General features: G+C 38.5%; 1 long non-coding RNA gene across 26 annotated transcripts in view; it reads left to right on the top strand.

Moving 5' to 3' along the window:
- Positions 1-13,804, top strand: part of LOC140895064 (uncharacterized) — a 131,882-nt gene that overhangs the window by 27,648 nt on the left and 90,430 nt on the right. For 13 of the 26 annotated variants that reach the window (XR_012154068.1, XR_012154085.1, XR_012154075.1 and 10 more), the window contains one exon: positions 820-2,277. The exons of 10 other annotated variants lie outside the window; for them this stretch is intronic. This is a non-coding gene — a long non-coding RNA (uncharacterized lncRNA). Of the gene's footprint in view, positions 1-709; positions 2,278-3,504; positions 4,307-11,802; positions 13,195-13,804 lie in introns of those variants that run through there. 3 more of the 26 variants (XR_012154078.1, XR_012154081.1, XR_012154079.1) reach the window with 3 other exon arrangements.

Below are 13,804 nucleotides of genomic sequence, written 5' to 3'. Positions count from 1 at the left end.
AGAGGGAAAGACTTTAGGGGCAGATCCTTCACTGAGGATGACTAGGCTGGTGAGCCTGTGACTACTGAGACCACTGTTGTGTCTAATTTATGTACACACACCTGATCCATTGAAGTGAATGTTACTTATGCTCTTAATGAAAATTATACTCTTAGAAACCTAAATGTGAATTTAGGAGAGACTAACTGTAGGCTCCTATTTTTGACAATTTGGGCTTGCGAGTTTTCTGGGGCAGGGACTGTCTTATTTGTTGGTACAGTGCCTAGCCCGGTGGGCCCTGATCCCTGGCTGGGGTCCTTAGGCACTACCGCAATAGAAATAGTAAATAATAATGGAGCTAATTGGCAGAGCTTTGTTGACTTCAGATGCCAATTCACATCAGTTGAGATTCTGGCCCTGTGTCTTTATTCATCACCTGGCATGACAGTCTCCCTAAAACTAGTAGATATGAAGTGTAGGAATGAAATGTGACTTGGGAGATAGTGTTCCCTAGTGGACAGAGCACTGGAGTGGGATTCAGCAGATCTGAGGTCTATTCCTGGCTTTGCCACTTGTGTGTTGGCTGACCTTAGACCAGTCACTTTAATCTCTCTGTGCCTCAGTTTCCACATCTGTAAAGTGGGGATAAATGATACTTACCTCTTTGGTAAAGGGTTTTGAGATTGACTGATGAAAAGTGCTGTAAAAGAGGTAGATATCATTATTGCAGTCCTTAGAGCATGAAGAGGATGGACTTCTGATGGAGATGATGCATTTAAACAATGGGGATATACATGCGTGTGTGAACACAGACATGGATCTCTCTGCTTTTGGTTCCAGAGGCTGAAGGTTGGCTGTCGTGGAGACCAGAGAAAAAGTAACCAAAAGAAAGGAAAAGAAACACTGGAGAATAAAAGTACATTTGAAATGGAAGAAATCTACATTTCAATGAAAATACTTTTAAGCCATTTCAAATGACTGAGTGAAATAATTACAAAGTTTGGAAATAGAGAACAGTAGCTTTGATATCTTTTTCTTTTGTGAAGCAATTAAAATAAGCAATTTTTTCAAATACTAAGCAGAAAATTGCTAATGGCTGAACCCAAAAGCTTTCATTTCATTCTTGGGGTCTTTTTTCTTCTAAAAAAAGACCAAAAAATATTAAGGTGGTTTTCTAGATAGATTAGTGCATAAAGCAGTTGTTAGTTGGATGTCATAAAAACTACAGCGGCACAGAATAGCTGAGATTAAGAGCCAGATTTAAATCATGCAACAGTCCAGTTAATATCAATGTATAATTAAGAAAAGCATAAGAAGTCTGTAATGGTGGTTTGATGGAAAAAAACTCTAATAGGGTTTCTTTGGGAATTTTCCATTTCAGTTGCTCTTGTAGATATATAATGGATTTCCTACCCTGTCTTTGGCATTCGCGGGAATCATCCAAAAGTTAAAATCAAGCCCTAAAATGGAACACATGTAGACAAATTAGCCTATCTGGAGAGCGGTCTTTATAGAATGACAATTTGAGCTCACGCTCAAAATTTAGTACAAATGTCTCAAATCTGGTGTGAAAACGCTATTTGCCATATAATCTTAAGTAATGTAATACTAACCCATTTCCTCACCTTTCTAATCCTGTTGAAATTCCTAACAATTCAGAAATATGAAACTATGGGTGATTAAACTTAACTAATTAGTCTATTTAAATGGCAAGGTTTTCTCTAGTCATGTATATTAGTAGTACATTGAGGTGGGTTCTTCCATTGCTGGCAGAGAGATTTAGAGTCCACGGTTCCCCATTAATGTCATGGAGTTTCATGAATCTCCCACTCTTCACAGGATAACTAGAACCCTTGAATGAAACTAAAGGGGTAGCATCTGCCGTACCATACAAATCATCAAGGAAGTTTGGCCAACTACCCCGTAGGACAGATGCTGCTTTTATGGTTGTGCCTTGAATGTCTAGGGTGCACTGAAGTTGTAAAATGAAGGACAGTGTGTAGCTATTTTAGCATGTACACAACTGCTTAGCGGAGAGGAGAGAAGGACTGGCACTGGATTAAAGCACAATATGTTTGTTGCCATCACTTTGTTTTTGGCCCAATGAAAGCTGAGGGAACTATCTCCAGAGTCCAGGAAGATTGCAAAATCAAAATAACCTGGTACCTCAGGAGCAAGCACAGAAGGGAATCATTTTATAAGTCATTAGAACATATTAGCCTATAATACACTGAGTAGAGTAAAACAGGGTGCATTATTCCATCTGTTTATATATTCCTTTCCAATACTAAATCTGTCTGGAGACCTTTCAACATTATATTATTAAACACTGAAAGTTTTACAGTCACATTCTCCATAACTGCTTGAGTCATCATGGTCCAGATCTTTTTAAATGGTTGCTCAAGACAGAGCACTGGTGATTCTGAGCGCAGCTTTCAATATATTTATGCAATTCTTTGAAACAAACTCAGTTAACTGAGTCTTTTTGAGCAACTGTTCATAACAAAGGTAAGCTATACTGATAAAACATGAAAAAGGGCTTTCAAACTTGTCCGACGCACACAGCAGATAGACCCCAAATGGGTGAAGAAACTTTCTCCACTCCTGCACAAAAGCCATTCATCTTTAGAGCTCGCTTTAATTGTGTTCCAGCCCCCTCACATGGAACCCAACTGAGAAGATTGAAATAAACCAATACACCAGTTACCTAGTTACAGTAAATCTAACATATACATAGAAAAGATAGAATTTCCTTTACTAAAGTCCATTGCAATTGAAATTGCTTGAAGATGAGTAGGTGGACCAGGGGATAGATAATGGGATACAGATCTTCTCATTTCTAGGTCTCTAATCAAGTGCAGCTAGACAGTGATGCAACAAGTAATTATCTATCTGATGAAAGGGAGAGGTAACACTGTGGGACAAATAGGTATATGCCTTTGGATATGAAATCTGAGAGTTGAATGGACATATCTAGTTTGTACAATCTGTCAGGAATCCTGCAAAGCCTAGTTTGGGTATAAGAGGGAAGAAAAAACATTTTAACACTAGGTAAATTTAGTTCTATGAAGGATCCTAGAGGGACAATGGGAATGAAGTCCCGTATCTTGTGATAAACTATTCAGATCTTTCCTATCTGACTGCCTCCTGCTATCATCCTCCCATTATCCCTCCCCACCTCTTCCCTTTATCTATATCGTCCCTGCCTCTTCTGCTCCCATGCCTCCAATTCCTTTTAGCATCATATACCCTCCCACACTCAAATATATACAATATTTTTGCTACACGTCTCCATTTCCGTCTTTGTATACACATATATGCAGTAGACTGCAAAAAGGCACTGAAGAATCAGACCCAATATATATCTATGCATCGTCTCTTGATACACAAACACACACACACATAATATATATATGTAGTGGAACTTTCGAGATGAATGTAACAACCACTAAGTATCTATGCTCACCATATTCCCAGCTCATCATTTGTTTTTGCCTCTCATTGCATCATTTGTTTGTATTTCAGACTCCTCAGGGCAAGGACTGTCTCTTACAATGTGTTTGTATAGCACTTATCACAATGGGGTCCTGGTCCATGAAAAGGGGCTCCGATCCTGACTGGGGGCTTTGAGTGACCTCTTACTAGAAATAAATAATATGATTGGTAGAGGATCTCTCAGTTTTCTTTGGATGGAGAGCCTATAGACTGGTGTTTGTGTAATTGGAAATTTGAATAAAAATATCAATACACTGTACATTTTTTAAAAGCACATATTGAAAAATTTGGGAGGCACCTGCTAAATTGAAAACCAAAATAAATAAAACCCGAATATCTACAGAATAAGATCAGCAATATAACCTTCCCGCTTCACCCCACCAATGCACCTCTACGTTGTCCTGGAGTAACCAATTTAAGGGATGAAGGTAAAATTCCATTTCCACATCCAAGGTAAACTTATCCCCATCATAAAAATTGGCAACCTGGCTGGTTCTCTTTGCAGAGATGGTAGGGTCACCTACGTCACTTTACCTTTTAAAAAAAGGATAGAATAGCCTACCAGTTCCAGCTGGGAATATTCCTATGCAACTTCTACTCCATAGTCCCAGGCTGGCTGGAGTGATTGCCATCACATGATCATTGTACAGCTGGCAGGAAGAGATGAAACTGCTCATTTCCATCTGTGACATTTCTCAGCCAGGAAGAAAGCTACAAGGCATCAAGCTGTAGGCTGAGAAGCATCAGTGCGGCCACCTGTTAGAGATACTGATAAAGAGAAAACTTGGTAAAATGTAGAGCTGTGGAGAACTGCTGGGAATAAAATAAACTTATAAAGAGGAAGTGATGGTGCCTTCTTACCACCAACCACCATTTACAGCTCCCATCTGAGGTCAGAACCCAGGAGGCCAGAAACAAATACAAGCCTCTATGTGAAACAGATTACAAGAGACACACTGGAGGTGTGGAAAGCACAGATCAGCTGCTAGAGGCATAGGACACAATATCTTGTACTGTTAAAAATGGCTGGGGAAAATGGAAGTCCATATGGCCCAATTAGCAATGCACAATGCTTTTGCTATAAACCAGAAAATAGCACCTGAAAGGCTGTTGTCATTTCTAGACTTGCAAACATATGTTATTTGCAGCCTTATATTTGTAAGTGCAGACCTCCCTGACTTTGTGCGGGGAAGTCACAGAACATTGAGTCTGCTACAAGGAAATCACATTTCCCTCCACATAATGTAGTAAATAGCAAGAGTCTGCCAAACCCAGATTCAAAGAGAAGGGGGAAAAATTCTTAGTTGATATAAGCCATCATAGCAATATTGACTAGGGGCCGGGGGAAAGAACAATTTCCAGCAGCTGAAGATCTGCCCCTGGAACTTAGACTAGTATTCTGTGGAACTCCATGAAATTGAATCAAATATTTGCCAACATAGATTAAATTTGAATAGGTGCCCAGTTTTTCCCTGAGCAACATATTTGCCAGAGGAAAAGAAACTCCAGGAAGTAAGTTCCTCTTTTAATGTGCATATATAACTTACAGGAATGGGAACTGTATCAAGTGGAGAACCTATTCCTTGGGTATTTATTTCTTCCAGATTAAAGCACAATTGTGGCTAATAAATTGTTGAAGTAGAAGTGGATTTGCACCTCTCAGAATATGTAGCTGGTCCAAGTGCCAGGGTATCACTTTTCCTTTTAAGATTCAATAAAATTTTCACGGGCCTGGCATTAGCTATAGGTATGAAATTCAAATTTGTTTCACAGTTCTCTTGCTGCCTGCATGGAAGTTAAATAAACATATAAAGGGCCTGATTTTCAACCCTGATGTCATTGCGTATGTGTGGGTGTGTCCATCTGCTCACCTGTGTTGTCCACACAGAACCACATATATGTGTGCAAGTCTCTAATGTGTGCACACATAAGGCTAGATGACTGGGCATCCAACCACATGTCTAGGAAACTGTGGAATTTGTGCTCATGCACAGATATGCACCAACGCCATGCCGGACCTCAGACCAGATCGCTCAGAATCTTGACACTTTCAGAAGAAACTGATGGTTCAAGCAATATTCAGGTTATTCTATGGTGCTGGATAGAGCTTTGATGATTCTCACAAATCATGATACATTTGAGAGACAGCATGATTAGTATCCAGGGCACAAGACTGGGACTTGGGATACATGGATGCTATTCCCAGCTTTGCCACTGCCCTGCTGTATGCCCAGGGTAAATCACTTCATCTCTCTGTGCCTCTGATTCTCCTCCTACCCTTTGCCTGTTTTATCTATTGAGGGTGAGCTTTTCAAAAGCACTTGAGTGAGTTAAGAGTCAGTGCGGCTTGTGCTCCTAATTCATCCAGGCACTTTTACCCCACTCTTTGTGTGTCACATCTATTTAGATGGCAAGTTCCTTAGTACAAGGACGTGTTTGACTTCATACAGTGCCTAGCACAATGGCCATTCTGAGATGGGACCTCTAGGTGCTAGTGTAATACAAATAATACATATATTACTTTTTAAAAAAAAATCATTTATATTTGGGTAGAATTTTACGACATAGGAACATCTAAGGAATTTAATTCTTCATGCCTATATGCAATACTTTATTATTCCATAACATGGACTGTTTTGCCAGTATTTATTCTGGTGGTGTGTGTACACTACAATCTTAAAAAGGGTTAAGGTGGCTCATATTATAGCATAATAATGGAGTTATACATTCAAATTCCTTATATTTTAAAAAGCATACAGTAGGAAGAGCTACCCCGGAAAAGGCGACTGATGGATCTAATTTGTTAACCTGACTCTGGAAGTTGCCAATACTTGTGCCTCATTACTGGTAACACCTAGATTAATAGAGTTTAAGGTCTGAAGAGAGTATCAGCTCATGTAGTCTGACATATATAACACAGGCCAGAGAATTGCATCATGATTGGAGCATATCCTTCCAGCAAAGCATCCAATTTTGATTTGAAGACTTCATAAAATGGAGAATCCACCAGTTCCCTTGGTAGTTTCTTCCCTCACTGGTAAAAAATTGTGCCTTATTTCTAATATGAATTTGTCTGGATATAACTTCTAGCCATTGGTTCTTATTATGACTGTCTCCACTAGATTAAATACCCCTTAATACCCAGTATTTTCTCCCTGGGAAGGCACATATGCCTTGTACACGACATAATGTAGTAGGACAAATTACGCAATTCTACTGCACCGAGGAACACATTTAGTGCTAACCCAATGCTGGAAAAACTTACACTCCAAATGATGGGATTTGATATCCATGTAATTTTTAAATCTAGACAGTGATATAGTACTCATATAAATAGGTAACCCTTCCTTGAACATCTCTAAACTACAATTCTCTTCAATAATCTCCCACAGCAGTGAATCCCGTAGGTTGTTTTCCTGCTGATATGGCTTTTTAAAATATTCTTGTCTATCCATTTTAAATATATGCCCTTATAATTTCTCAACTTTCCAGCTTTTCTGAAATGGTAGGATATTTTGAAGAGATACATCCAATCAGTGTTCACCACACTATCATGTTACATAGCTCTATTAACTCTCCTCTTTGTTCAGGACTAAATCATTTTAGGCTTCTTAATTTCTATACACATAGGATATCAACCCCTAGCCACAAAGCCTTAAGTCGTTTCAGTTGTTCATCTGTGGCTCTTTCCTATATCTCATATGTTGTTTTGGGCTGTAGGGATAAAATGATCAAAACTGAAAGAGAATTTGAAGTGCAGATTCCGATCAACATTTTTGGGCCAAGTCAGTGGAACTATGCTGATTTATTCCTTCTGAGGATCAAGTCCCATAATGCCATCAATGTTTTTGGTATTGTCCAAATATCCCAAAGCAGCATCCTTTCCACCCTAATTAACTGTTGCTTTTCTTGAGACCAAACAGGAATGTCCATCCAATATGTTTACCGTTAACGCTAATAGTGTTTTTAATTCAATTTATTGAAGACAAATATTCTGATATAGCCTAAAGTTTTCAGCATGAAATGCTGCAGTTTTGTTTGAATGTAATTCAGACCTAGCATCTTATGCAGTGAGTTCATTCCAGACAAATGGTTAAAAAAATCCAGTGTCAGAACTTCAGGCATTGCACACTGGGGAAAGTCATTGGCAGAATGCATACTTTGGAGCATTTTTCCATTATCACATGGGATTCTTAGCCCTGGGATTGTTCTACTTGAAACACGCATCTCCTTGGAGAATCTGTTAAAGATATGGCATAAGAGAGAGATCAGATTTCCAGTACTCTTAGGAATGACTTTCACAAGGGTAGGAAGAAACATATTTCCCATTTTGGGAAACAGAAGCAGCCACTCTCAACAGAAAGAAAAGTTTAAGATTGCAAAAGAAACATCAGGTTGGAATGTTATGGGAGTTACATATCTCTGTAGCAATCAATGTGGTTTGTACAGGATATCAGTGTAAGTGGCTATTGAATTAAGAGGTGTCTTTTCCCTGTAATTTACACTACAAATTCAGTGTAAAAATTTCTGATGTTTCATCAGACTAATTCCATTACCTTACTGAGTGATAGAAATTACATTTGTTTTCTTTAGGCTCTGAAATACAGACATAGTAAATCAATAGAAAGAAAAGGAAAAAAATAAAAGAGTGATACTGATTCTTTTAGGGATGAGATAACTCAGAATATTTGGGTTAGGAAATCAGCTGAATATTTGTTATGGCATTTTGAAGAAAGCCAAACTTTTTGAAGTCTGTGTTCTGGTTAGACTTCTGTTTTCAGTTCTGGGTTGTATAATTAAAAGAAACATATAGAGAACTCACATGAATTTTAGCTTCTGCTGAACGATGCATTGTTCATGATTGTTCTACTAATTTGTGCTTTAACCCATAAGATACTAATATTTTCCAGTCTGACAGCCAAACTAATGCTTAGGAAAGGTGTGTGTTTGTGGGTGTACATACATGCATTATGTCTGCCACATCTATCCCCAGTGAGACAATATGAGTAGTTGCTCAGGTTTGGTCACAGACTTTAAAGTATAATGTCAGTTAGAATCCATAATTCCTCACATAGTGTTAATACATACATTTCACAATGATGTGAATCACCAGTGTGTTACAAGCTTTCATAAAAGACCGTACTTGATTCACTTTTATGATTCAGTAATATTGTAAAGTATCAGAGGAGTAGCCGTGTTAGTCTGTATCCACAAAAACAATGAGGAGTCTGGTGGCACCTTAAAGACTAAAAGTTTTATTTGGGCATGAACTTTCATGGGTAAAACCCCCCACTTTTTCAGATGCAGTAATATTGTATACAAACAGGTGATTCAATTGCTTATCTTCTGAGGGTCAGACCCCCTGTCTTTATAGCCTAGCAAACCTTTGAAATGTATTCTTTGAGACGTAAGCCCAGACCAAGATTCTCTTTCTGAGAGATGCCATGCTGTCTTCTCCCCAGCTTGTTAGCTTGTTTACCATGTATTTAGATGTACCTTCATTGTCTCTTCCTGACGATTAGGCTGGTCAGACAAGCAAATACACATTCCTTTGTCTCAGGCAGATTGTGCTTATGCATTGCTTGCCAAACACTTTTGAAGAACATAATTACAGTACATAACTCTTTGTGGCCACTCCATACTACATATTACATGAGAATATTAATGATCAGTGACTTATTAGTTTTACAACGATATATTACATGACACCTTTTGGGTTTACATCATGACAACCATGTGTTAGGTGTAATGAGTATGACAGGCCTGACAAGTGTTGCTGACACATAGTAGAGAACCACCCATGGGCCTCTGAGTCACCTTGGTCATTATCTTTTAATTACTAGCAAAAATCATTTAGTGAAAGGGTGTAAATTGCCACAGCACCATTGTGATGCTGATTTCCATCATTTGAGGACCTGCCCCTTGATCATTAAAACAAGAAAAAGGATCATATAAATGTAAGATATTTTATGTTAATTGGCTATAGAATATTTTAACTGTCTCTAATAGACATCCTTGATTAAATTGCTATTTTAAATACAAATAATATGGTTGTTTTGACTTCTGGCACATGTTTCTTCTGCATAATATTGATTTGCAGAACATGTAAAGACACCATATCTAATCTTCTCAATTAACCTGAAAAATTTAAGGCACAATCCAATGCCCACTGAAATCAGTGGTAGTCTTTCCATCAATTTCAATAACAGTTGGGCCAGGTCAATAGTTCTGATGTATATACAGACATTTTAAAGAATATGAAATTTAAAATATCCCAGTAGAATAACAGTGTACCTTTCATTCAATCCATTACATGCTTGTTAAAATCCATCTTCAGTGGTTCCTTATCCAAAGCCCATTGAAGTCAACAGCAGTTTTCCCATTGATTACAGTAGACTTTGGATCATGCCATCTATCTTTTGTGACCTACTACGTTGTGTTAGCCAGGGTTTCTTATTCACTTGGATGAGCAATTTACTTCTTTGTATTTGAGTAAAGATCTTAATGAGCCACCTTTCTCAAGAGGACCAGCCACTGAGACTTAGTTTTAAGTCATTTTTATAGGAACAGCAATGGGGGTTAATGCCCAATAGAAACAAAGTCAGCTAAAGAGCTAAAATATGCAGCCTATGTTTTACTAGTAACATTGACCCAGAAATGAGAAATGAATTATGGAATGTTTGCTAATGAGTCACCAATTTCTTTATAATTGTTTCCACATTTGGGAGAGCTCTCTTTCTAAAGCATCTAGAGAACCACTGTGGTCACTGGGAGTTTGGATCAGGACTATAACATCTGATATGTCCTATAACAACTGCATGTGTTATAAAGGATTTTGTTTTGTTTATTGAGTTACATTTATGGGTTTATTTTATGGGTCATTTAATTTTTTCCCCCCTAAGCTATTCTTTCCTCCTCCACTACTCTTTAAAGTAAAATACTTAAGAAATGAACAAGGACTCTCTATCCACATCAGACCAGAAATATAGTCAGAAAGGTAAAGTAAAGTCTACTTTAGATCCTGACTCAAGTCTCAGAGAATTGCAAACACTATTAAACTGTATATCTGTGTAGCTGCATAGCTTTCATGGAGTCAGCTGTCCATACATACTCAGTGTCATGTAAATGCAAATTAAATACAAATTTTAAAAATTGCTCCCATTAAAGTGATCTGTTAACATTTTAAGCCTTTAATGCTTATGGGGCATGACTTTAATTGCATGACTCTGTCACTGGCAGATCTTAAAGAGCTTCTTGAGCTTCAGGATATTCACACCTTTGGGATTATTTTTCAGGAAAGGTTTATTTCAACCACTAGAAAAGTTGGCAGCAATGGTTGGGTTTTGGCTGTTTATTTTTAACATTCCTGATAAAACCAGAACAAAACAAATCACATTTTTTATCTGACCTGCAAATCAAAAAATAAAACATATGGCTATGTGGAAAACTCATTCATTTCTCTGACCAGGGACTCTATGCAAAACCTAGACTTAGTGTTGACATTCTGAATGATAGCATGAAGGAAACAGGAGAACGAATCTATCTATGATAGTGGTTTTCAATCTTTTTTTCATTTGGAGACCCCTAAAAAATTTCAAATGGAGGTGTGGACCCCTTTGGAAATTGTAGACGAATTCTGCAGACCCCCTAGTGTCCACGGGCCATAGGTTGAAAACCACTGATCTATAATATTTCTTACTGGGATGATATTTCCATGTGGTCCAGGTTTCCTTCCCTAGTGTTGACCCACATGTACTGTTAGTGTCCATGACATGTGAAATGGGCCACTTATTTTTTTTGTACTTGCATGGTGCATTACCTTTGCCCATGTCAACAAATAAGAACACCATAGATCAGGTACCAGGATTTTGTATCAGTTTGGATTAAAATGCAAAGGGGAGTAAGGGTGAGCATAATGGAATTTAGACCAGGTGGGCAAGGCAAAAGATCTGCTATAACAATATGATTAAAACAGCAGGCAGTTTGTATATGGGAATGTTTATGTCCAACTGCATAGAGGGTAAAGTATATGCCCCACTGCACACACAGAACCAGACATAGCAGGAGTAGTTAGAACACCAAGATTTATCCCCTGGCACAATCCCACTGTAGTGAATGTAAGAACTCCTCAGTCTGACCTGTGCAAAAGCTTGCACACAAGTTACATGGTTGCAGATGACCACATCTCCCCCCTCCTCTGCCAACTGATGTCACAGTGTCAGCAGCAATGACAGAACAGTAGAAAACAAAAAAGGAGCTACAGTGGATGCAAAAACAGTTTGCTCTTTGTGACTTTACAGCAGGTAATGGAGGCTCTTGTCTTTGCAGTACATGAGAGAAAGTGAGTTTCATCTCTACTTGCAGCCTTCTGGCCGCTGATATGTTCCCACTCATCACTGGAACCTTTCTGCTCTTCTTCTTTAACATCACTCATAGACCTCTGGTTCATCTAACTCAAAACAACCTGGATAAAGTGGAGAATTGGGTCTGAAGTCAACAAGATGAAATTCAAGAAAGACAAGTGCAAAGTACTTCACCTGGGAAGTAAAAATTAAATGTGTAACTAAACAATGGGGCTAGGTGGAGCACTACTGAAAAGGATCGGGGGAGATGGAGGTAATAGTGGATCAGAAATTGAATAGGAGTTAACAATGTGATGCAATTGTGAAAAAGGCAAATAACATTCTGAGGTACATTAACAGGAGTATCATCTGTAAGACACTGGAGGTAACCGTCTAGCTCTACTGGGCACTAGTTAGATCTTAGCTGGAGTACTGCCTAGTTCTGGGTGCCACAATCTAGGAAAGATGTGGATAAAGTGGAGCAAGCCCAGAAGAGAATAACAAAAATGACAAAAGGCTTAGAAAACTTGGCCTATGAGGAAAGATTAAAAAGACTGGGCCTGTTTTCTTTTAGAGAAAAGAAGACTGAGGGAGGACCTGATGACAGTCTTCAGCTATGGTAAGGGCTGTTATAGAGGATGGTGATCAGTTGTTCTCCATGTCCGCTAGAGGTAGGACAAGAAGTAATAGGCTTAATCTGAAGCAAGGGAGATTTAAAATAGTTATTAGGGAAAACATTCCCACTATTAGGGCAGTTAATTTCTGCCATAGGCTTCTAAGGCAGGTTGTGGGATACCCGTCACTGGAGGTTTTAAAGAACAGGTTGAACAAACACCTGTCAGGGATGGTCTAGGTTCACATAGTCCTGCCTCAGTGCAGGGTCTAAACATGCTGGCCTCTTCTAGCCCTACATTTCTCTGATTCTCTAATTTCCAGATGAAGTTACGTATCAAAGGAATTCTCCTCTCCAAATTCAACATCTTCCTCTGTAGTTATTCTGCCCTATACTTTGTTTCTGACAAATACCTACATGACTGTCTTGTTCAAATGATAAATTACCCTTACATGTATGGGCAGCAGTTCTCTGAAGTATGAAGGTAGAACTGTCTATCTGTGAGATGCTCAGTACTGAACAAATTATACTTTGGCTGTGCATCCTGACTCTTCACTGCCATGTCTGATTATTGACCTTGATAATTGGTGCCTCTTCTAGAGAAAATAATACTATTTTCTTTGCTGAACATAGACCCACCTCTCCTGGGTTTCTTTCTTTCTTTTGTGATGAATGTCTTTGATGCTATAACAAAACAGAAGAAAGTCATCTGGGAAAGATCAGCTCTGTGTTCTCCTTGTAACATGCTATACTACTAATAAAAGTGAAGCTTATTAAGAATTTCACACCCTGGAAAAGAAATAGTTCTCATGCTGTGCAAGGCCTGATGCAAAAGCCACTTGGAGTCAATGCAAAGACTGTTGTTGACCTCAATGGTCTTAAGATCATCCCTCTTTGAGTACTGGCCTCATAAGTACTCCACTCATATGAGCGCAGACCTCCAGGAACATAAGACACTAAGACCATAACACAACACAATAGATGTTCAGAAGCTCAGGAGGCCACAGCAAGAAGATATCATGATAATCAATGTGAAGTTTAGTTAGTGTCAAATACTGGAAAAAATCAGTTCCAAGGTTGGGTACTTGTAGAAGTATTTCAAATTAAACATTGGAAAGAAGACACTAGATTTTGTCTGACTTGCTCAAACAGCATATTTCCCACTAAGAGAGTCACATGGAGTAGGCTTAATCCATTGTGGAATCACGAGGAGCAATATAACTTCAACCATGTGACAAATCTCAACTAATCCATCTCCAGCACTGTGAAATGCTGCATTTGGATTATTGACCTGTATGATAGATGAGGGGAAATTAAGGTAAAATATGATGGCATTTTCACTAATAAAAATATTGGAAAAAATGGCATTTTCATG

The sequence above is a fragment of the Lepidochelys kempii genome, chromosome 10 (genome assembly GCF_965140265.1).
Source record: "Lepidochelys kempii isolate rLepKem1 chromosome 10, rLepKem1.hap2, whole genome shotgun sequence".
Taxonomy (NCBI): Eukaryota; Metazoa; Chordata; order Testudines; family Cheloniidae; genus Lepidochelys; species Lepidochelys kempii.
The sequence above is the reverse complement of the archived record's forward strand: the minus strand, read 5'-3'. Positions and strand labels throughout refer to the sequence as shown.